The 25,708-nt window shown below is 33.5% G+C and overlaps 1 long non-coding RNA gene across 9 annotated transcripts in view; it reads left to right on the top strand.

The window, feature by feature from the left end:
* Positions 1-23,525, top strand: part of LOC144288567 (uncharacterized) — a 191,833-nt gene extending 168,308 nt beyond the window's left edge. For 3 of the 9 annotated variants that reach the window (XR_013356524.1, XR_013356519.1, XR_013356527.1), the window contains exons 8-12: positions 14,082-14,180; positions 18,043-18,106; positions 18,389-18,513; positions 19,741-19,781; positions 20,640-21,387. This is a non-coding gene — a long non-coding RNA (uncharacterized LOC144288567). Of the gene's footprint in view, positions 1-14,081; positions 14,181-18,042; positions 18,107-18,388; positions 18,514-19,740; positions 19,782-20,639; positions 21,388-23,320 lie in introns of those variants that run through there. The other 6 variants (XR_013356520.1, XR_013356522.1, XR_013356523.1 and 3 more) reach the window with 6 other exon arrangements.
* Positions 23,526-25,708: the final 2,183 nt, after the last annotated feature.

The raw sequence follows: 25,708 nt of genomic DNA, 5'->3' as shown, positions 1-25,708 counted from the left end.
GAAATAGTCAAAGCTTTGTTGAGGAAGGAGACATATAATAAACTGGTGAACATTAAAATGAATAGAGAAGTCTTCTGGCATTACTAAGGGTTACATTATGGTGTTGAATATTAACAACACTTAATAATTATTAACCACACTTTCATTGTACCAGATACTCTTCCTTATATGGTTTAAATAATTTGTCTTCCTAAAGGAACTTAGGAGGTGTTATTACTCCTTATTACTCCCTTTTTCCTTGAATTTGATACAAGGAAAATGAAGCAGAAATGTTAAGTCAGTAACTTGTTCATAGCTAGCAAGTGTTGAGAAAATAATTCAAAACAAAATATCCTAACCCAGGTAACCTCTCCACAAAAGTAAAAAATAAAGAAACAGTTTTGTTATTGAATAAGCATTAAACAAAAAAGAAATGTGCATCCCAGGCAAACTGTTAAGAGATTGCAAAGACATAAAGAAATCTCTCCTTATATATATAGCCCAGAGGATACAACCCATTTCATACATGTTTTCAAGACAAACAATAAAGTGGTCCTTGAGTAAGATACTTGATGCCACCATTTGTCACACATACTTCACGCTAGATTCACCTGGTAATTGAGGTGACCATCTGTTTTAGCCTATTAGATTTAACCAAAAGAAAAACAAACATATCTTTATGACAGGATGTAATTTTACATCTTGGAGTGTGGCACCTGTCAAAATTAGGCTCCTAACCCTCCAAAAAAAAACTGGGAGATAAGAGTACTATCCTACTTAATGATTGTCTATCAAAGAGATGGTCCCCAGGTTCTTGAGAAAGGCATGCATAGCTTGTAAAACTGGCAAAAGGCTTATTTAGCTTTAAAAAAAATGTACATAGATTTTAAGAAACAGAAAAACCTTACCATTTTAAGTTTTCTAAAGTAAATGCTCTAAGAAAAGGGAAAGGTTGCTTTCCTTTTTATTCAACAGAAAAGTTAAGCTTCTTATTTTTAATTTGATGTGGCTTTACATAAGTAAATAATAGAATTAAGATTTGAGTTCAGGAAATGTTGGCAAAGCCCAAGCCCTTAAATACATCCCTATATAAAATTCTGCTAAGTGTATGCTTGGCTTGGAGATGACTGTCTTTTTTGCTTTGATACTTATATCATGAGAAGGATACAGCCATTTAAGCTCCAGGGAAGGAATATTCTAAGTAGATGAAACAAAAAGTCAAAAGACCTTGAGACCAAAAGAGGTTTGATATATCTAAGGGATGCAATAATAACCGGCATGGCTGGATATATTAGATGGGAGGTGGGGAAGACCATAAGATTGGACATTGGTTAAATCTTACAGGCACTGTAGGCCATAGCAAGAAGTTTGGATTTTATTTTACTGGCAATAGAGAACAATTGAAAGGTCCCTTAATCAGAGAAGCAGAATGATATCATTTTTGCTTTACAGAAATTATTTTTCTTGTTGTATGAAGAAGTTGTATTAGGTTAGGGAGTTGACAACAAAGGCAAAGTGGCCAATAAAAGGCTGTTACAGTAGTCTGGGTCTGTGATTACAGCAGTAGATATTTGAGTTAAATTTTGCCTATTTTTGGAGGTAAAGCTATAGAGCTCTGTTGATGTTTTGGTTGTGAGGTGGGAAGAAAGAAGAATCAAGGATGATTCCAAGAATTTAGTTCTAAAATAAATGGTGGTTGTTATCTACTGGCATAAGGAAGGCTTCAAGTCTAGAACAGAGTTAAGGAAGTTGGGGGGCATCAGTTTTAGCCATTTTAAGATTGTAATGTCTTTTTTTTTTTTTGTAATGTCTTTTAGATGTAGGTCCAAATAGTGATGTCAAGTTAGCAGTTGGATATAGGAGTCTGTGATTCAGGGTAAATCGTCTAAGCTACAAATGCAAATTTGAGGGTCATGGACATATAAAAAGTATGCATATAACTGTGGGATCAAGAATGAATGAAACTACCTATCTTGTGAGGGCAGATAGAAAAAAGTGCTGAAGACAGGAAGGTTCTTGGATACACATGTAAACCAAAGAAAACCTCTAAAAGAGTATTTGTCCCAGGGATAACTTGTCAAATTGAAGGGAAAACATCTGTGTGGTAATATAAGGAGATAAGTGGAAAGCCAAGAAGCAGTGTTATGATGGAAGTGAATGAAGGGGATAAATCCTACAGAAAAGTCAAATTTGGGAAGGATGAATGATCTCTTAAGGGATTAAGAACTAAAATAGAGTACCTACTATGTTTCAGGGACCTGTTGAAATGCTTTACATATATTAACTCATTTAATCCTAACAATTAGTTTCCTTTCCCAGAGATAAGGACAAACCTTTGTGAAATTTCACAAATAAAGATAGAAGTTAATTAACTTCTTTTAGGGCATAGAAGTTGTAAGTGATACAGTTGGGTTCATATTCAGGAAGTAGGACTCAAGAGCCTATCCTCCTAACAATTATGATTGTTGGTGACTTTTTTGGAAGCAATTACACAAATAGAAGAATTTACTGTTTTCTCTGCTAGGAAATTCTTCCCCAATATCTACATATATCTCTCTCTCACACTTTTTAAGATCTCTGTACCATGTTACCTTACCAGAGATCCTTTACCTAATATTTGACCGTAACAGCTCCTTGCACCACTTAATTTTTCTTCTTGGATCTTGACAATTCTTATAATTATTATATATTTGTCTAATATTGCTATTTCTATCTGCTAGCTATTTATCTGGAAGTAAGGCCTTAAATTTGTTCACTATACTGTCACCAGTGCCTAGTCAATGGTTATGGCTAAATAAAGACTTATTGGCCAAAAGACTTATGATAAGTTAACGATGAATTAATGAATAAATGAATGAATTAACATAGCTTTGGTTGCAATTTTGACTGTCTAGCTGATTTTTGAGATTATGGATCTTTAGTTTCATTAATTCTGAAGGTCATGTCCTTCTCTCCAACAGAGTTTTGACACCGAGAGGAAAGATGGTTGTGAGAGTGAGTCAGGATTTGAGTAGCCAGAAAGGAGAATTGGACAATCTTAAATAGAGGAAAAGAACAATTGAAATAGAAGGAAGAGTAGCGTTGATATAGAGAGTGTTAGGGGACAAATAAGGTATGGAGACAAATAAGGTATGTCCATACCTTATGGACAAATAAGGTATTTTCCCTCTCTACTGGATTGAGAGGGAAAATTCAGAAACCAGTGTATGGGAAGAATTGAAGGATTCAAGAAATGAATGGAGTAAGCGATGTAAAGAATTGAAATGAGAGAAAGTTGTAACTTGTGGAATGTTAGAATTTTAGATTTTGTAAGTTATTAACTATGATTATGCAAAGGAGATAAGGTATAAAAACTAAATGTCTAAAACTCATAAAAATGGTTCCTTAGAATTTCCAACCAGCACTAAGATCAACAAAGATAGATAGATAGATAGATAGATAGATAGATAGATAGATAGATAGATGATAGATAGATAGATTTAAGAGAGAGAGCACGAGAGGGAGAGAGTGCACAGGTGCATGCAGGGGAGGAACAGAGAGAGAGTGAGAAGGCGAGAAGCAGAGTATCTACTGAGCATGTAGTCTGACACAGGGCTTGATCCCAGGACACTGAGATCATGACCTGATCCAAAATCAAGACACAGACCCTTCACCAACTGAGCCACTCCTGCCCCCAAATTTTAATTCTTTTAATCTTAATTGCTTAGGAGCACAATAATAGCTGTATTTTTTAAATGATATTTTCTCAATTTAATGAAAGCATGCATATGCATATATAGTCATAGACATTTCACAACTTAAATGTCCAGGTTTTAAAATGTCAATAATTAAAATAAATAAATAAATAAAATAAAAAAAATGTCAACAATTAGACATTCTAATTAGAGCTGTCTCCATGTGGTTGCAGGCCAATAGGTATAGGAACATTGGTTTTGAATTATCCTTGTGTAACTGATTATTTGAAAAATTTTTATTCAGTATATTTCCTTCTAGTCAACATAATTATTCTATTAGATAGCTGGCTGGAGTGATGGATAAAAGCTATGCTATTGATCACTGCTTTCTTTCTGCATGAGCCTAAATAGGCCTTCACGAAAAGCAGGAACAACTAGCAAAAACAAAAAAACAAAAAAACAAAAAAACAAAAACAGAACAAAACAAACAAATGTCTTGAACTTCATTGTTGGTTTGAAGAACTAGCCAATACATTCTCACAAACTAGCTCTAAGGTGTACATGAGTAATTTCAAAATAGTTAATATAATTGCATTTGATGAAGGATTTGGGACAATATGATCTTTAAAAAGCCCATTTACTTGTTCTGGAAATGTTCAATTTTTGTATTTCAAAAAAGTTTTTTTTCAATTATATTTTTCTATGATCGTAAAAGGGAACAAAAGTTACCTTCAACTTCTCAAATTGAAAGGACTGTTTAAAGCAATTTCATAATGTTAATAAATAGGAAAACCCATTAACATCTGATTTACTAGAGTGGTCAGGATTTGTAGCATGGTTTATTGCAGTTCGCTTAACAAATAAGGCATGCATATTGTTTTCAATTTCCTTATACTCCCAGCTGAGTAGTAAAACTATTCTAAGTAGTATAATAGTAACAATAATAGAGTAAAAGCTGGAGGGGTTTCTGGAATATCTTAAGAAATTTATTTCTACGTCTGCTGTAACAACCACTCAAGGCATAAAGTTCTTAATGTGGCACTTACAGACTTCAAGGATCATTTAAAATAAGATCTGAAACAATAAAACCACATTGTTGTAAAGCAAGAAATCACGTTAAAAATCTACATTCCTGGGAGATCCCTGGGTGGCTCAGCAGTTTGGTGCCTGCCTTCAGCGTACGGTGTGATCCTGGAGACCTGGGATCGAGTCCCATGTTGGGCCCCTGCATGGAGCCTGCTTCTCCCTCTGCCTGTGTCTCTGCCTCTCTCTCTGTGTGTGTGTGTCTCTCATGAATAAATGAACAAAATCTTAAAAAAAAATCTACATTCCTGTATATGTAGACATTTGTTTGTATCACTTTCCTTTACCACAATCATCCCTCTTTTATCTCAAATGGGAATATTTTTATTGAAATCAGAGGGAATTCAGTTAAATCAGTAATTGTGATTTTGCATTTCAATTATAGTTTAAAGGTTTTAATTCAATAATATTCAACTTTAAATTAGGTCTTTACAAGAGCATTGATCTGAGAGCTTTGTTCCGTGTTGAAGGAGGCTTCACTCTGGAGTTATCCTGTCAGTCTGGCCTTTGGACTCCCCAAAGCTTCACATACACATAGGAAGCAGCTTAACAGGGCAGTAGGTCATGAGAAGAAGGATTATGTATTCCTTTACTGTCATGAAATAATGTGGAATATGAATAATTTATTTGGATCATGTCTGATAGAAATTCTTAAACCATTAATTCAGGGCAAAAGAAAAAAAAAGGGTCTTGAAATAAAATGGTGATAGCACAGTCTGAAAAGTCCAGATGGATAAGTGATTGCAGAATTTATTTATCCACTTAGCTAAGTGTTAACGATACCTCTCTTAGCTAAGAATTGTGCTTGGCTAAGAGCACTTATGCTATACAAGGCAGACCAGGTTTCTGTATTCCTAGTATTAACATTCTGGTTTAGAGAATGGACAAACACAGTAGTGGAAACAAATAATCCTTCTGATCACTGTAAAGCAGCCAGGAGGGACTAAAGTGATGACTCTTGGTTGTGCTACATGTGTTCCTACTGAGGTCAGTGAAGGCCTCTTTGAAAGTGAGACAGTATACTTGAAAGGAAATATGAGAAGGATTTAGCCATGATGATAATGGGGGAAAAGCAGTTTGAGGGAGGAAAAAAAAAAAAAAAACAAAAACCCAGGAAGAGCAAAAGAGAAAGTTCTAGGTGTAAGAAATATTTAAGTGGCAGAGTTACAGAAAGAAAGGCAATTTGATGACAGTCTAATCAGAGCAGGATCAGGGCTTATTGTGCTGTGAGGTTGGAGAGGAGACAAGGCTACCTCATGAGGAACATTATAGGTCAAACATTTTTTAGTTTTAATATAAATGTGGTGGAAAGCTAGTGAAGTGTTTGGACCAGAGAAGTTATGTGATTTGGTTCATGTTTTTTGGTCACTAGATTTGTAAAGAGGTGGCAATGGATTCAAGAAGTTCAGCTAAAGAGCTGCTTGCAGTTTTTCAGGAGACTGATAATAGTATCTTGGCCCAGACACCAGTAAAATGGAACAAAGCATAAAAATTCTATATGTATTTTGGAGAATAAACCCTACCTGGGCAACTGGTATGTTTATTGAGGGAGATAAGTGAAAAGGAAAGAATCATGGGTGATTCCCTGTCTTTGGCATGAACAACAGGGTAGATGGGGGCATTGATGGTGCTATTTGTTTAGATGAAAAAGAGACAACCACTCTCTGTACTAAAGTGTTTGAAGGTACTGTGGGGTTTTAAATTCTATAGATGGGTTTTAAATTCTTAAGATGTATGTTCAGAAAGTTTGACAGTTTCCTGCAAGCCTGTCAGAAAGAAAGAGAATGTTTGCTTGATTATCATTAGTACAATTTGATCTCAGTGATATGCCAGTGAAGTCAGATGAATGCCAGACAAGTTGATCTTCTGTTTTCCTTATCTCCATACCATGTTGAAACACGATCAAGTTTAGAAAAACAAGACATTTCTTTCTCTTTTTGCATTTTGCTCAGTGGAACTTTTATGAAATTTGATCACATTTTAATTTTCATTATGTAAAAAATACTCCTTTTCAAATATAGGTCCATGAGATTAGACAAATGAGCAAGTTGTATAAATACTACATCAATCAAAATACAAAATGGTACTAACACCCAAAAACTTTCTTCGTGCTGCTACCTTCGTAGTACCAAACCTTGACAGCGACTGATTTTTTTTTTGTCCTAACATTGTACCTTTTTCAAAGTTGTCATATAAATGGGATCATTCAGTAGATTTATAATTTTGATCCATACATCTTATTGCATTTACCAATAGTTCCTGTTTATTGCTGAGTAGAGTTGCGTTGTTTGGATATATGAAATTATCAGATTTAATAATTATGAGTGAAGTTACTATAAACAGAAGTTTTCATTTCTCTTGGGTAATACCAAGGAGTGGGCTTACTTGATCACATGGTGAGTATATATTTAAATCTAAAAGGAATCACCAAGCCATTTCCAACTTGGCTCTAGCATTTTGCATTCCCACCAACAATGAAGGACAGTTCCAGTTTCTTCATGGTCTCCCCTGTCCTTGGTATCTGCAGGTGTTTTGTTTATTTAACCATTCTAGTGTGTATGAAGCAGTATCTCTTGTACTTTTAATTTACATTTAGCTAATAGCTAATGATATTGAGAATTTTTCCATGTTCTTTTGTGCCATCTATATATCTTCTTTGGTTAAGTACTGGGCCAAATATTGCCCATTTTTAAAATTAGGTTGTTGATTTCTTACTGACATTGAGAACTCTTTGTATATTTTCTGATATGTGATATCAAGTATTTTCTCCCAGTCTATGACTCTCCTTTCATTTTATAAACAATGTTATATATATGGCATAAGTTTTCTTTGATAAAGTCTAATTTAGCATTTTTTTGCTTTTATGGATTGTGTCTCCAGTGTTATACACAGGAACTCTTTGCTCAAACCAAGATCAAACATTTTACTCTTCCAGGTTTTTCTTGTAGAAGTTTTATACTTTTAGGTTTTATATTTGGATTTTGCATGTAGATGTCCAAATATTGTGGCATATTTTCTTGAAAATATTATCATTAGTCCATTGAATTGTCTTTGTACTTTTGACAAAAAAAAAACTGATTATATATATGAAAGTCTATTTCTAGCCTCTCTGTTTTATTGATCTACATGTATGACCATTTACCAATACCAATACCATCAGGTAAAATTCGTTCTGTAATATTGTTCTTTTTTAAATTGCTTGCAGGGAAAGTCCAAGAATCCTTTTAAGTGATAGGAACTTTCATCCCCAGACCTTATAAAAGTCCTAATCTAAACTCTCATCCTTTCCCACCAGAGTTTTTAATAGCTTCCTGACTTTCTGCATTCTTTTCTTCTATTCGTTCCGTAGATGCTGCTGTATTGCTTTTACAGAAGCCTGCTATCATTGTCCTGTAGCTCGAATATATACCTTAACTCCCTGTGAAATAGTCAACTAGAATCCCCTCTCCAAGACATTTCTTATCAGCCATAATTAAATTCATAGTATCACTCATTCTGAACCTCTCTTTCACTGTTTTTTAAAATAATTTTGTAATTATTTTGATATCATGTTAAGTATTATCATGTATTTGTGTGAAATAGTGTTATTATATATGAAACCATTAAGTACATTATTATTAAGCACTGCTTCACTTTATGTATATTAAATGAATCATAGTCTCATACTATAGATATTATTGCTCCTATGTAAAATATTTTGAGTAACTCAGGGCTCAGAATGGTTAAATGTACTGGTAAAATAAGTCAGTATGACAGATATTAGACATAATTAGATTTTCAATTTCATTTCACCTCTATGCTTATATCACTGTTCCCTCTTTGTCTAAGGACTCCCTAACATACACAATCTATGACAGCAGGCATGACTGCCGTTCCTTGGTATACACAGAGATCTTACTGTCACCCTCATTTTGAATGTGCTTTCTCCTTCTCTGTATCTATTTATAACCTGATGATCCTTTAAGCTCATTAATGCTGCTGCTGCTTCCATAAGTCCCTCAACAAGTCTAAAGTTAACTCTGAATTTCTACTTATCTGGAATTATTTTTCAGCATTGTTCAGTATCTTTCACTTAAAAGTTGACTTTGTAATGACTTTCTCCATGTTATGTTTATATCTTAATCTAAGTTATAAGCTGCTTGTGGACATGACTTTACCAGGTACTGCTTCCGTGTACTTCATAATATCATGTACTGTTACAGATTTGTTTAGTAGCTAAATTCTGATTGAAATATTCTAACTTCATTGAAATTTTCTGCTTAACTAAGGGCTTCTTACTTCACCAATATCACTTTGTTTCATTACTTTAATACTGGGAGCATAATACTCTTTCAACCTCTCTTGTTACCATATAATATCACATCATGCACACAGATATACACATATGTATGTATATGTGAAGTTTTCTGTTTGAATACTGGTTAATATATTTTGTAGTAGAGATTATAGTTACTAGCTCAAAGACCCTACTTTAAAAGGTATAACAATGATACTTAACCCTGGTTGTATATTAGAATCATGTAAATAATTAAATATTAATTTTCGGGACACCTGGGTGGCTAAGTGGTTGAACGTCTGCCTTTGGCTCAGGTCGTGATCCCAGGGTCCTGGGATCGAGTCCACACTGGGCTCCCCACAGGGAGAGTGCTTCTCCCTCATGCCTATGTCTCTGCCTCTTTCTCTGTGTCTATCATGAATAAATAAATACAATCTTAAAAAAAAAAAGTTCCTTATTAAAAAAATCTAGAAGATTCTAAGGTGCAGCCAGAGTTGAGAATCCTTGGTCTGTTAGTCAGGTAGAAAACACATAGGGTAGATGATAGAACTAAGGTTGGATTTGGTAGTAGTGAATAAAGGATTCATGAGAGAGACTCCAAAATATACCTAAGTCATTTTGACTCCCATGTTTCTAATGGATTTAGTATGTTATTCTTTTTTATTACTCTGATTAGAGATCTTATTTATTTTTTAATAATATATATTGAATAAAAAATTGTAATCTGGATCTCACATAAAGCATATACTTTTGTTTTGTACAATGGATTATATAGTCTTCTGAAAATTAGTTACACAGAACCAAACATTAAGTACCAAAGCTATGCCTTAGCATAAATGACATTTTTGGAAATACTTGGAGTCTATAGGACAATTTATTTGTGACCATTGTATCTGTATTGCTAAGGCTAAGAAAAAGAATGGACTGATTATAATACTGTGTCTAAATATTTAGTCAAGGTGAATGAGATAATTTTTCAAACGCTAATGTAATATGATAGGTATTGGGACTGTATTTCTGTGATTGAAAATAAATTGATGGTGAAACATGTTTTCCTTGACTTTATAATAATAAGGATTTGTTCAGCAGTGATTACAGAGTAAGAGGAGAAATAATAAAAGGTAGGTAGTAGAAACAAATGAATTCATTACAAAAAAAGGCAGCAGACAAATAAATGAACTAGTCATAACTTTCAACATTAGGAAATAATAAGAAATTAATACATCAATAAAAATTAAAGCAGTAATTAATGTATTATGAAACATCCTAGCAGTTGTGTGGAAATGATTAAAAATGCCTTATGCTATTCTTCAAACACAAGAGAATAAAATAGAAATTTCTAGGTTGTCCAACATAGCAAAAATATAAACACCCCAACACAAAATTAGTTATGAGAAAAGGGACATAACCACAGATTCAGGAAAAGAAATAAGAAAATCATATGTGAATACTGTGTACAAGTTTATGTTGCTGGGGATAGAATAAGAAGGGAAAGCAGACAACAGTATTTGAATATTTCAAACTGGAATATGGCCTTCTCACAGTCACTTTTCAAAAATATCAGGAGGAAATTATATGCCTAAAAACAAAAGTCAATCAAAGGAATAATCTATGAGATTTTTACAATGAGATTTTTTTCATGAGTATAATCTCCTAATAAGCTAGGTAAATAAACGTACTTATTTGGATTTTTGTTCTATTTTGCCTAGGCAGAAGTAAACCAATATTGTAGAAACAAAGTAAACCACGAATTTACCTTAACTCCTAAGACAGATATGATGGATAAGGTGCTTATGTTGTCATTACAACAGTGGGAAAAGGCCAATGAAAGAACACATCATGTGACAAGAGGAAGCAAGTACAGGAAAATGGATTGTGAGCAAAAACAATTATTTCACTTTGCAAACAAGAGAAGGAAGTCTAAAGGAAAAATAGTTATGTCAATTTTTGGACTTTTCTAGGGTCATAAACTCTAAAAAGTTTTATAGTCATTCAGCCTTTCTGGGGTTTTCTGCAGTAATTCTGGCTTTTGGCTCCTATTCTACTTCCTTCTTCACCATGCACACATGCTCCTGACTACCACTTACCACAGTTACTTAGATTTTTACTTTTATTCTAGTTTGCTCCATCAGTTACCACTTTTCCATCAGCTTCCAAAAATGTGTTGATATCTCCCATGCAAGGAGAGTACAGATACACACATATGTCCAATCTGCTAGGCTTAACTAAAATCAGGTTTTTTTTAATGGTTTTGTTAACAAGACATAGAAATGGGGGGGGGGGAGAGGGAAGAACAGACATTACATAGTAGGTGTGACAATGCAAGGGGTGTTGGAGAATATGTGTGAGATATCTTCTTGGATATACTGGGAAACATTTGCATAAAGATGTAGACCTGGCCATTCCAAGAGTGATGGCTTAGCTCCCTGCTATTTGGGCAATGAAAATTAAAATCAGAATGAGATTTATAGAATCATGTGATTAACTGAAACTCCATCTGTGCTATTTGCCAGGTGAGTGAATTTGGGCAAGATTCTTAGCCACTTGAGCTTTGGTTTGCTCTGCTCTAAAGTAGGAAATAGAATAGTCTCAAATTTATGGGAGGGTTGTAGAAATTAAACAACATGAGTGTGAAAATACTTGGAAGAATGCTAGAACTATGGAAAGATTTACTATTTCCTAGTGATTATCATTATTATTAACATGTGTTTTGTGTGTTTGCCAGATTGTGATGCCAATACAAACAGCAAGTAAGGAAGATCGAATAAGAAAATTGAAAAACTTTATTCCCTTTATACAAATCAAATCCATATGATTATCTTATTGCTCAAAATTAGTATGGAATAGGGTGAATTTCAACATCCTTTTTGGTATGATTAAATAAAGTCAAACACACACTTTACAAATAAGGCATAAAGATGTGATTATAATATCTATTTCAAAATAAGAATGAGCATCGTACTAGCTGAAAAATTAGAATCATCTTAATTAAAATCAGGAGCAAAACAAATATGCTCTTAATTATCATATCTATTAAGCAGTGTTCTGAAGTTTTAATTATTTCAATATCCAGGACAAGAAATAAGACCTAAGAATTGGAAGAAAGAAGATTATTAATGTTTGCATATGATATAATTGCTTGCCCAGGAAACTTAAGGAACTCAACAAGAAAACTATTAGAAATAAGAATTTAGGAAGGTTGCTAACTATACATTCATTTTATATACATATATACATATACATATGTATATATGTAAGAAATAGCCAGTTTGAAAATGGATTTTATTTTCACAATGACAAAAACAATTAGATTAAATCTATCCAGGAACCAAAGTAAAAGATAAAATATAATTGCAAGTGGTTAATTATAAGAATTTGACATAATATAGTGTGGGATTTGAATCTCTAACATACCACTAATAGATAACATTTATTGATACTTTCTTAAGGCAGATGCTATTATAAGCACTTATGTAAATGATTTAATCTTTTCAACAACTCTATGAATTGGGTAATAGAATACCCATATTACAAATAAGGAATACTGAAGCATGGGAAAATTAAAAATAATATGCCTAAGATCATAGCTAGTAACCTGTGGAGGTAGATGCAAAGAAAACCATGATTGAAAAGCCCATGTTTTTAGGCATCTCAGATGTGTGTATTCTTTTAGGTTCATCTGTAAAGTGGAAATAATTATAGCATCATTACATGTATTATATATTACATATATATATGTACATCATATATCAAGTACTGGCATATCAAGTACAGAAAATGGTGACTATAGTTTCTATTAAATATATATATGCATAATATTTTTCTGGATAGGAAGATTTATTGTGTGATAACTCTTAATTTTATCTCCTAAGTTGAGCTACAATATGCAGTATAATTTGAATTTAAAAAAATATATGTAACATTCATTTAGAAGTATGAATGCCTTTTGTTTTTGGCAATGACAGAGTAAATTGCTACCAGGTTAGCCATTTCAATGTAAAGAACCATAAAACTGATATAATATTCGAGCCCCCAGTTTTCAAGAGTTTTGAGTGACACCCTGTGAATGCAATCTATGAGGGAAGGAGAAATCATGTAGTGAGCCCCATAGTGACCATAGCTTTTTCCCTGAGGACAGTATCCTGACCATGGATCAGCAGGCTGGAGCCCAAGCAGATCACAGCCACCCTACTGAGCTGAGGACACAGACATGGCAATCCAGGGCAGTAGAGGCAAGCTGCAATCTGTAAAATGTGGCAGGGTAGAGGAGGAAGCTATGCATATGGAGGGAGGCCAGAAGTCTCTGTAGGGGTCTTCTGTAAAAACCTTGGCTGAGGATGAGCTATCTAATATGCTTAGAATAAAACTGTCATATGTTTACAGAGAATAAATGCTTTGAGAGTGAAAGTTGAGCTGGATATCAAACAGTGCTGGGAAATTTAGAGATTTATAATTCACGAACTCAGCCAGCCAATATTTCTCCATCCCGTATCACACTATTTCCCTGGCAAGACCTGACATTGACAGAATAGACCTGCTATTCTATTATATCAGAATATAAGACTGGGGCCTGCAGATTAACTTTCCCTTTATAATACAGGAGCCTGTATATTAAATTTCCTTTGCAGATCTTTATAATCAGATCCTGGTTCTGATGGTCAGCTGTCAGCCCTGGAATCTCCTGTAAACTACATATTTTAACCTATAGCTTTCCCCAACCCATTTGTAGTTTTGCTTTCTGTGGTTTCACTTGGAAGCAGATGATTCCTCTGACGTATCATCAGAAGGTCGGTAGCAGCCTCTACAGCATAATGCCTACAACCTTCATTTCACTTCATCTCATCTTGTAGACGTTAACAGGGAGAAAAAGGGTAACTACAGTACAATAAGATATTTTGGGAGAAGAGCATATTCACATAATCTTTAGAAAGTATATCGTTTTAATTGTTCTATCTTATTAGCAGTTATTGGTAATCTCTTACTATGCCTAATTTACAAATTAAACTTTATCATAGATGTGTATGTATAGGAAAAAACATAGTATATAGTATATATATTCACAATTTTAGGTATCTAGTGGCGGTCTTGGAATGTATCCCTCAAAGATAAGAGGAGACTACTGGAATTTACTTATTTTTTTCTGTTCAACTAATCTGTTAAGTAGGGAGGTAAGTACATGAGAATTTATTTCAGTGATAATATTTCTGTCCTTTATGCTCTCTGTTTCTTATTTTCTATCTTTCCTTTGAATTGAATGAACTATTTCAAATTCCGTTTTCTCTTATTCTTATCCTTCACTTCTCTTTTTACATGGCATTTTGTTCAACATGTTAATTCAATCATGACTTATTTTTATTCTACAATGTTTATTATTATAATTATTGTTAATTTCATGTACTTCTTGGTTTATACTTAGGTACATGCATACCAATATCTTTGCTCATAATTGCTTATTGTATCTTAGTCATTCCTTCTGGTTTCAGTGTTCTTTTGAAAATATATCTTTTAGAAGTTCTTTGGTGGGATTGAACTCTGGTGATAGACTCCTTCAGATTTTATTTGTCTGAAATGACTTTGATTTTGCTTTTTTAAGACTTGACATAAAATTCTAGGGTTGCAGTTATTTTTTTCTCCACTTTTAAGATATTTTTCAACTATCTTAAGCTTACATTTGACTGTCAAGAAATCTATTATCAGTGTATTTCTCAACCCATTAAGAAGTCCATTTTTCTCTCTGGAGCCTTTTAAGACTTCCTCTTTATTTTTGTTGTTTCATAGTGTATTGTTTCTTTGTGTATTTTTATTCAAACTTGATTGTTTGCATTTCAAAAGTAAGGATATTTAGGTATTTTATTAATTCTGGAGTTTCCAATCCATTGTATATACCTATTTTGCATTCTTTGTAATTTCTTTGTTTATTATCTTGTTCATCATTTTCTGTTCAAATGTGTACTGTTTCTTTTGTCTTGTGTAGTAGGTCTCAACAACCATTGCTTTCTCCATAATCTAGGTTTAATTCATATGTTATTGCTTTAAGCATTATTTCTTTGGAAGTTCTTTTTAATTAGGCATGCTTCCTCTGGTTGCTCATATGCCTTTGTGTATACTTCTATCAGTTTATGTTTTAACTAATTAAATAAGGAAGGAATGGCTTTCTTTCCTGTCATCTCTAATTTTTATACTATCTTAGGTACAACTTTAACCACTTAGTATTTGGTGCCCTGCTTCTTTATAAAGGGGGAAAAAGTTGAATCTTAATCTTCTATAAATTGTGATTGACCTGTTAAAGTCTTATAATACAATGAAACGTTCTGATTACATATGGTTATGTAATATGTATATATTACATAATGTACATATTATGTAATGTACATTATGGTGCATGTTCTCCAAAGATGGCCTCCATCAACCGCAGGATTGGTTCCTATCCAATCCTAAATTTGGTAATCTAAAGTAATTCATTATTATATATCAAAGTTCTCTGTGTGCCCTGGGCTTAACTGGTAGGTTCTCACTTAGTGTCTTTCATGTGCTTATAGATAGTGGCTGGCACTGTGGCCATTAAAGGCTTGATTAATCTGTACATCCATGATGACCCATTAATATGACTTACATTTGATGGATAATAACAAATATGCATGTTACCCAGAGTATCTACACATGATCTGTCTATGTAGCTTGAGTCCCCTACAGCATGGGTTGGGTTCTGAGAGAAATCATTAACCTGGGAATGAACATTCCAAGAGGCCCAATCAGAAGCTGTAAAGCTTTTTATTAAAAAAAAAAAATCACAGTTTTACTTCCTCTGTATTTTGTTGGTCAAAAAGAGTCACAACCAGGACAGACTCAAGAAAAATTGACTACAAAAAGGCACAAATATCAGAAATTGCGGTTGATGGAGGCCATCTTTGGAGAACATGCACCACTGTTTTCCCCAAGTCCCCAGTCATATCCGTTCTATTTGTGATATACTCTTATCCTCCTCCAAAGATATCCAAAGAGCGATCCCATTATAGCATTAGTTTCAAGAAGGATATAATCATCAAAATAATAATCAGATGGTAATAATACAATTCCTTAGAGTAGAGGATTGGTTTCCTATTGCTACTGTAATAAATTACTCCACATTTAGTGACTTAATATAATAAAAATTTCCTTTTTTTTTGGAAAATTTTATTTATTTATTTGACAGAGACTGAGAGCAAGAGAGATCACAGAGGGACAGGGAAAGGGAGAAGCAGACTTGCTCCTGAGCAGAGAACCTAATGTGAGACTCAATCCCAGGACCCTGAGATCATGACCTGAGCCAAAGGTAGATGCTTAACTGACTGAGCCACCCATGTACCCCACAAATTTATTTTCGTATGGTTATGGTGGTTAGAAATCTACAATCAAGATGTTGGCAGGGCTGCATGCATCCTCAAGGCTTTAGGGAGAATTTGTTTCCTTGCCATTTCCAGCTTCTAGAGACCACCTGCATTCTTCACTTGTGGGTTCCTTGCTCCATTACTAAAGTCAGCAGCATAATGTTTTCTCTTTTCTCTGACTTCTAGCCTTCCTTTTATGAGAACCTTTGTGATTACTTTGGGCTCAATCTGATAAATCAGGATAATTTCTCCATGTCAAAATTCTTATGCTCATTTGTGAAATTGCTTTTGCCATGTGACGTAATGTATTTATTCAGAGGTCTGGGGATTAGGGCATAGCGTCTTTTGAGAAACATTACTTAGCCTAACGCAAATGGTTGCTGGTAGGTTATTTCTAGAATAATATTCTCTCAATCTGAACTTCAGACCCCAACAAACAATGGTGATATAGAGATAGGTTATTGTTATTTAAGAGTGGTAGGACTGAGGGATGACTGGGTGGCTCAGTGGTCGAGCATCTGCCTTCGGCTCAGGGCATGATCCCAGGGTGCTTGGTTCAAGTCCTGCATTGGGCTCCCCATGGGGAGTCTGATTCTCCCTCTGCCTATGTCTCTGCCTCTCTCTCTGTATGTCTCTCATGAATAAATAGAATAAGAATCTTTATTAAAAAAGTGGTAGGAATGAGAGCACAGAGCTAATAACTTGTGCATAACAGTTCTCAAATCCAGCCAGACATGGTACCATTTCCTTCATTTCCTTGATTATATCTCAGTATTATTTCCTGGAAGTTATTCTCCATGATTCTTAGCTGGTTATTTTCTATATGTAGGCTCTTAATTCTACAATCTGGACCCTTGACTCCACTTTCTCAATCAACCGTTCTTTTTTTTACAAGAAATCTGTGACTTTGTAGTTTCCTCAGCCTGATTCTTTTCTATAAATGGTTCTGGGCCCAAAGGATGTACTTCATATTTAATTATCTCTCTACATTTTGGGGCAAGCTACCAGTGTTTCCTCGAATACTATATTCTTAAAACCTTCATGATCTTCCTATCACTATCATAGATTTACTCATTAGACAAAAGCCATGGTTAACATGTCTATCTTTAATACAGAGCCTTCCCTTGCCAGAATGTGTTTGAGCAATTCTTTTAAAATTCTTAGAAGCATTATTTCCTGCTTTAGTAAAAAAAGTTAATTCAATACAAGTACAGAGATGGCTTTTGCTCATAGGTTGTACCACTAATTAGTAGGCTCAACTTTACAAGGGGACTGGGGAAAATGAAGGCTGTTAGGTTGTTATAGAGGAAGCACATCCAGCCTTTTTTTAAAAAAAAAGCTTTATTAAGGTATAACTGACATAAAAATCATATATATTTAAGTTATACAACTTGATGTTTTGATACATATGCATACACTGTGAAATGATCACCACAATCAAGCTAATTGACATATCCATTATCTCTGCAGTTACCATTGTATGTGTTTGTATGTGTGTTGAGAAGACTTAATAAGATATATCTTGCTAGTAAATTACAAGTATACAATACAGTACTGTTAACCTTGTTACCATGCTGTACTTTAGATTTCTAGAATAATTCATCTTGTGTAACTAAAACTTTGTACTCTTTGACCAACATCATTCATTTTCCCCGCTCTCCAGCCATGGCAACCATCATCCTACATCTACTTCTTATGAATTTGACTACTCTAGATTACGAATATAGGTAAGATCATACAGTATGTCACTTTCTGTTTTTGCTTATTAGTATAATGTCCTCCGTATTATTGCGAATAGCAAGATTTCCTTATTTTTAAGGCTGAATCATATTCCATATTGTGTGTATTTGTATATATCTATATCAGAAGCATTTATGACTACTTAAGAGGGCCAATGGGATGGTCCTTAAATCATTTTAAAGACTTTTTCCCAAGATTTCATTTATTTATTTATTTATTATCATTTATTTATTTATTTATTTATTTATTTATTTATTTATTTGAGACAGAGAGCGAGAGAAGAGAGAAAGAGAGAGAATGGCAGAGACACAGGCAGAGGGAGAAGCAGGCTCCATGCAGGTTTCCTGATGTGGGACTCGATTCTGGGACTCCAGGATCACTTCTTGAGCCAATGGTAGGTGCTAAACCGCTGAGCCACCCAGTGATCCCCTCATTTTAAAGGCTTAATACATATTTCTATAGCTAAGCTGTTAAGAGGGACCATATTTCCGGGACATTTCTTATTCTGAGAACCCTTTTCCATTTAGAGAGATTGAGAATAGAATGCCTTTAAAAAAAAAAAATAAATAAATAAATAAATTAAAAAAAAATCAGAAATCCTGAATTCTAAAATTTGCTTGAAAATGGAACAATTTATTTTCAGCTTATTCGTCTCTATCTATACCTTATCCGAAACCAGGTGATACTTGTAACCAAGTGGAAATGTTGGCCACATTTACCAGTTTATTTAGTACATTTTCTGTTTTCCTTGTTATCAGCAACAATGTCACTAACTTTTTAACTATTATATAATAGAGGTCATCCTTCCTCCAGAGTCCTAGAAAAATGTTCTCACTGTCCTTGCAGCTTCCACTAAATAATCTTCTTGATACTTTCAGGCCTCCATTAGCCACCCAATCCTAAGGCTAATATCATATAGTTTAAGGTTTTTTTTTTTTTTTTTTTTCTGGTGTAATACCACATCCTAGGTACCAATTTCTCTTCCTCTTAATTATGCTTCGTAAAAAATCATGTGAAAACTTAACTGCTAAAAACATTAAGAAAATAATTATCTGTCATGATTGTGTGCCTTGACTGGGTTCAGCTAAATAAGCACTTGGGCTCTCTTATGCAGTTGTCATCAAATAACGTTTGGAGACCTAAAAGGCTTAATTAAGCAGTATGTCCAAAGAGGCATCACACACATAGCTACTTTTGGTTGTTGGCTTTGATCTCAGAATGTACTATAAACTGAAGTGATTCTATTGGATATAGACTGCAATCTCTCTGTCACCTGAGCTTTGCACAGAATTATGGTTGGATTCTAGAGGCTACATCACAAAAATTTTAGAAATTGTGAGTTAGAGACCCAGTTAGAAATTGTGAGTCTTCTTATGACCAGGCCTCACTGCGATGTATTGGTCAAGACTAAGTCATCAAGCCAGATTATAGTGAAGAATACTACTCTAGGACATGATCACTAGGAGATGTGGTCAGTAGGAAGACCATATTGGGAGACTAGCTATCACATGAAAATTATTAGTATCTTAATGTATATTATAAGTAAGCTTTGTTTAGTGTTTTAAAATTCTCCAGAGATTGATGTATAAATTGTGATGTAATTTTATTGGGTTGTTTCTAGGTTTCCAGAATAAAGAACAGAAATTGTGCAATAATTTTCATGTGAGTATTTTAAAATTTTTTTTGTTTAGGAGTTGATATCAACTTTGCCTTTTTATTTTCAACTATATCTTTTTTTATTTTTTTTTATTTATTTTATTTTTTTTTTTTATTTTTTTTTTATTTTCAACTATATCTTTAAAAATTATGAGTTGTTATTGGCTTCAGAGTATCCTTGGAATAATATTATCAGTTTTCTTAAATTTCTTTCAGATAATATTTATGGTTATATGTTATTAAATGAAAAAGTAGGAAAATAAAATAACATATGAAACATGTACATAGGCACATAGTAAGAACTAATAATTTTTAGCTTAAGTAAATGATCCTTTTCCCATTTATTAAATGTTTGAAGTCTTTTCTAATTTTTCTCCAACATTCAGTATTACCTCATAAATATGTTGTAAAGATTAATAACTTAATTAACAGGCATATGGAGGGCATTTTTGAATTCTCAAAGAAATGTGCTCTAAATGATAATGATAATGGTATAATGATTATTTTCAAAGGGAATTGACTTTTTTTGAGGTAACTGATTAATTGTGCCTAAATTTAGTCAATTATACTTCTTTCTGAAAGGTAATTCCATTCTTAACAGTATCAAGGTCTATCTTATTCATATCTTCTTAGTGATTTTTACTTTACTAGGTTTTTCTTTTCTTTTTCTTATTTTTTTTAAATGAATCTTTGATTTGTAAATCTTTCTTTTCTGAGGTCCAAATTAACAGAGAAATTAGATAGAAAAGTAATGTAAATGGAAGGCAACATATCTGCTCTCTTAGGCCACAGGTTTTTTTTTTTAAATTTTTTATGTATAAATTGAAATTACCCACTCTATCCTGCATGCTGTTCAACTTGCAGATAAAGATCTTTCACAGACCAAATGGAGGAGGAAGGAGTGTCCATGTTCTGTGCCCTGAGTACAGATTCTCTAAAAGAAAGAGAAAAGGATAAATTGTATGCGCTCAGTTTTTTTTCCCAAAAATCAGTAGGTGAGTCTTTCCAATATCAGAAATGAATGAGGAAGAGGAGATAGGTTAAGAGTTTTCCTTTCCAGTACTTTCAAAATGTCCAGATATAATAGACAAAGTAGGAATGCTAGATGAAAATGATTTCCTTGGCCAAAATTATGTAAAGGATTTCATTTTTGTTTAGTTTTTCCAGATATTTAATTGTAAATAATTTATTGATAGTAAAAAAACAAAGAGAAGGTAAAACCTATGAAAATAGAATATATACAAATTATGAGGCTAAAGGTTATCCATGAAAAGAAAAAATTATGCGTAATACATAAATGGGATGTTTAAAGTTATTCTAAGATAATAAACACTTAAGAAATCTCTGATTATAAAAAATTTATGTTTTATTAGATGCATAATATCTTTATATTTCTGTAGAATAAAGAAGTGATAAAATATCCTTGACTAGAGTCAATTCATAATTTGAAAACAAAATTAGATAAAGTTCTCTTATGATTGCATTCAAAGTAGTAACTTTGGGTTTTCTAAACCTTTTTCCTATACAAGTTGTCATATTACTTACCAGTATAACTTGCTCTTACAGTAAGGATGTCAAAACATAAAATGAATATATGTAGAAGAATTCTCCAGCCATGATCATTAAAATTATTTTATAACAATATAAAACTGTCTCTTTTAAATTATTTGTGTTGTGATTAAAGGAAAAAAATCAGCTAATATACAAAAACTAAGAGGATAAAAGGAAATTTCATCATTCTTGAGTATTCTTTCCTTGTAAATTGATTTTTTCATTAATTTTTAAACAAAAAATTAAAATATTTTGAATAAATGAATTTTTTGACCATAGGCACACCTTGCTTATAGGTAATCGGTTTCATTACATGCATCTCTAACCCCTTTAAAGAAGTTTTATTTAAAAGTCTATGGCAGGGCAGCCCAGGTGGCTCAGCGGTTTAGCGCTGCCTTCAGCCTGGGGTGTGATCCTGGAGCCCTGGGATCGAGGCCCACATCAGGCTCCCTGCACGGAGCCTGCTTCTCCCTCTGCCTGTCTCTCTCTCTCTCTCTCTCTCTCTCTCTATCTCTCTCTCTGTCATGAATAAATAAATAAAATCTTTAAAAAAAATAAATAAAAATCTATAGCAAATGAACTTAGTTTAGTCTTGGATCAAAGTATTCTTATTCTTCTAGCAAATTTCTCCCCAAAGCATTTAGATGCAGTATATTTCTCTACTTGGTATATTCCACAAGTGTTATTGAATTTTAGACATCTAAATCTAATGGTCAGATGTTAACTTTGTGAAGATTTACCAATCATTTGGATTTAGATCTTTGAATTATCTCATTTGACAAGATAAATATAATTATGGACAGGACAAATAAGGAATTAAATCACAGTACCTTTAATATTTAATGTATCTTATAAATCATTTAGAACACTTCTTTCACTTTGTAAAACTTAAGTGACTTTTCCAACAACTATAAGTATTTACTAAGAGAATGAGTATTCAAAATGTTTCACTCTAGAGTATTTTCCCCACTCTATACAATGCTCTTTTGAGAAGGCATGAAGGGTTAAGGACTTACCAAGTATTTTATATGTGCTTTTCAAGAGAGAAAGTATGAAAATCAAGCTGAAACACAAAATGTAAGCATAGAGACATAGAGAAGATGGATTACTCATCTATGATTTAGAAAATATAGGCTCATTCAGCTTCTCATGAATCATGGATGTTAACAGTTTCCAAAAGATTAATGTTAGGTTTTTATTAAGAATTTCAGCATATTCTTGATTATTTGGACTTTGAAATTTAATGACACAATTGAGAAAGAAAATCAGCGCAATTTCAGCTTAAATGTCCTTTTCTCTAATTTGACCTCCATCACAAGTATAAAGAACTCATGATGCTTTGAGGATCTGGAAACCTGTACCTATGAGGGCAGATTTCAATTTAAAAGGATTATGCTCCCAAATGCCAGAGCTGCCAGCAGCTACGTATGGGAAGCTGTTTTGGGACATTGTTCCTAAAATTATTGCTTCTAGCAGATGGCTTATCCACAAGTGAGGATGATTCAATACTTAAAATGATGAAAAAGATGGGACTTTTGGGGGTGAGAGACACTTACAACACCCAGCTTGTTGAACACCTTATATTGATATAAAATCTCAACAGTTAACACACTAATGGGAAAATACTTCCTCCACCTCTTCTAATGCTTTTCTTTTTTACAAATATGATATATATTGAAAATCATTGAGGGTATTGTGAACTACCACTGACATAATTTTCCGAGATTTTCATATACTAGATTTTCTGTTCTCATATGGGCACTAATTTATTAATTTAAGATTGTGATATATTCCATGACAAATGCTTTTGAGAAAATGGTTTGTTCTCTGCTGAATTCTGGGTAGCTTATTGAGACAGTATCATGCTAATTAAAATGCACCTAGGAAAGCATCACTGTGGTCAGGACTTCAAAGATGGTTAAGACAAATTAATATTGTTGAACCCAAGAGATATATTATAAATTCCTCTTTATGCTTCCTTTATTTCTTTCAAGGACAATTTACCCCCTACAGACATAACTGATCTTTTAAGTTTCTTATTGTCTCCTCCGGAAGAGTATTTTAATTCTCTGCTTAGCAACTGCAGACTTATTTTTTGCTGCATTTTAATTTTTGGAACCCAAACAACATGACATATCTCAATTTACAAGCTTATCTTGAGAATTAGAAATTAAGAAGAATTTAAAAGGAGGTAAGTTGTAATTTAGAAAAATGTGGCAAGCAAAGTAAAACTATGACTTGATCATTACATTTACCAAATGAATTTAAAACATTACATGTAAATACAATTACTTATGTTAGAAATAGTTAATTTCTTAAGAGGTCAGTTCAAGGTTAACTTTATTATTCTTTGATTTTTCTTCATATCCATGAGGGTTTTTTTTATGTTTAATATAGGTATAAGAGGTTATAAAAATATGAATACATATCCTTTTTTGGAAAAATATAGCTGATGACAAATATTTGTTTCTCACTCTCAGGACTGGTCGTATAGAATAGTTAATATTCCTAGATTTAAGTAGAAATTGAAGAAAGCATATAAATGGGAAAGAAAAGATAGTAAGAACTGAGTTCTAGAAGAATATGGCTATTAAGTGAGGCAGTGTCGTCTAATGGTTATATGCTTAGTATCTGGATCGAACTGCCTTGCTTTCTCTACCCTTTCCAGTTGGCATTTGAATTAATCCCTTAGGCATCATTTCCCGACTAGTGAAGTGGAGAAAATAACAGTAACTGGTGTGTAAGATTCAATGGCAATTGGGCAGCCCCAGTGGCTCAGCGGTTTAGTGCCACCTTCAGCCCAGGACCCGGGATTGAGTCCCACTTCAGGCTCCGCGCATAGAGCCTGCTTCTCCCTCTGCCTGCTTCTCCCTCTGCCTGTCTCTGCCCCCCTCTCTGTGTTTCTCATGAATAAATAAATAAAATCTTAAAAAAAAAAGATTCAATGATGATTAAGTAGAATCAGTGAGATAAAGGGCTTAGTCACTTGGGTGACTGGCACAAAGTAAAGATAAGTAAACATTTGCTTTATTATAAATAATCAAATCAATTTTATTGTGTTATAATTGACATATAACATTATGTTATAGTTTCAGGTGTATAACATATTTTTTCTCCCATGATACGAGAACTTTTAAGATTTATACTCTCAGCACTTTTAAATATACAGTATAGTGTTGTTAACTATAGGTCACTGTGACATATTTAATATACGCAGGACTTTACTTATATAATAATTGAAAATTTGTACATTTTGACCACATTTACCCGGTTCACTCATCCTGCCTTCACCTCCTTACTTTGGCAATGACAACCTGTTTTCTATTTCTTCTCTATCAACCTATATTTTTAAATTGTTTTTTGTTCTTTTTGTTTTTAGAGTCTACATATAAGTGAGATCATACTGTATTTGTCTCTGTCTGCCTTAATTTTTCTTAGCATAATGACCTCAAGGTCCATTGAGGTTGTCATAAGATTGCCTCTATATGGCTGAATAAAATATCCCATTGTATGTATATACCACATTTTTTAATCTGTTCATTGATCTATGGACACTTAGATTGTTTCCATGTCTTGGCTATTTTCAATAATGCTACAGTAAACATGGGGTTACAGATACCTTTTTGAGTTAGTGTTTGCATTTCCTATGGGTGATAACCCAGATGTGGGATTACTAGATCTTAGGGTGGTTCCATGCTGTTTTCCAAAGTGACTGCCCTAATAGCATTCCTTGAATGCTATTTTCCACAATGACTGCCCAAAATGTTTTACACTGTGAATGCTCCAATTTGCATTCCCACCAACAGTGCACAAGGGATTTCTTTTCTTCATATTCTCAACAGCACTTGTTATTTCTTGTCTTTTTGATAATAGCCATAACAGGTATGAGGTGATAATCTCATTTGGATCTGATTTCCATTTCCCTGATGATTCATGATTTCGAGCACCTTTTTATGTGTCTACCTGCTACCTGTTAGCCATCTCTGTGTTGTGGTTTTTTTTTTGAAAAATGCCTATTCAGATTTTGCCTTGTGTCCACTTTTTTTTTAAGATTTATTTATTTATTCATGAGATACACAGACTGAGAGAGATTGGCAGAGACACAGGCAGAGGGAGAAGCAGGCTCCTTGCAGGGAACCTGATGTGGGACTCAATTCCAGATCCTGGGATCACGACCTGAGCCAAAGGCATGCGCCCAACCCCTGAGCCACCCGGACATCCCAATTTGTCCACTTTTTTAATTGGATTATAGGTTTATTTGTTTGCTTTCTGCTATTGAGTTCTATGATCATGGGTTATTTTATATTCTTACATTTAGCCATGATAAGTTTTCCTGAAGGATACATCTGTTTTACTGTTATCTACAGAATATTAATTTTAAA

The sequence above is a fragment of the Canis aureus genome, chromosome 18 (genome assembly GCF_053574225.1).
Source record: "Canis aureus isolate CA01 chromosome 18, VMU_Caureus_v.1.0, whole genome shotgun sequence".
In the NCBI taxonomy this organism is placed as follows: Eukaryota; Metazoa; Chordata; class Mammalia; order Carnivora; family Canidae; genus Canis; species Canis aureus.
This window is presented reverse-complemented; position numbering and strand designations above follow the sequence as displayed.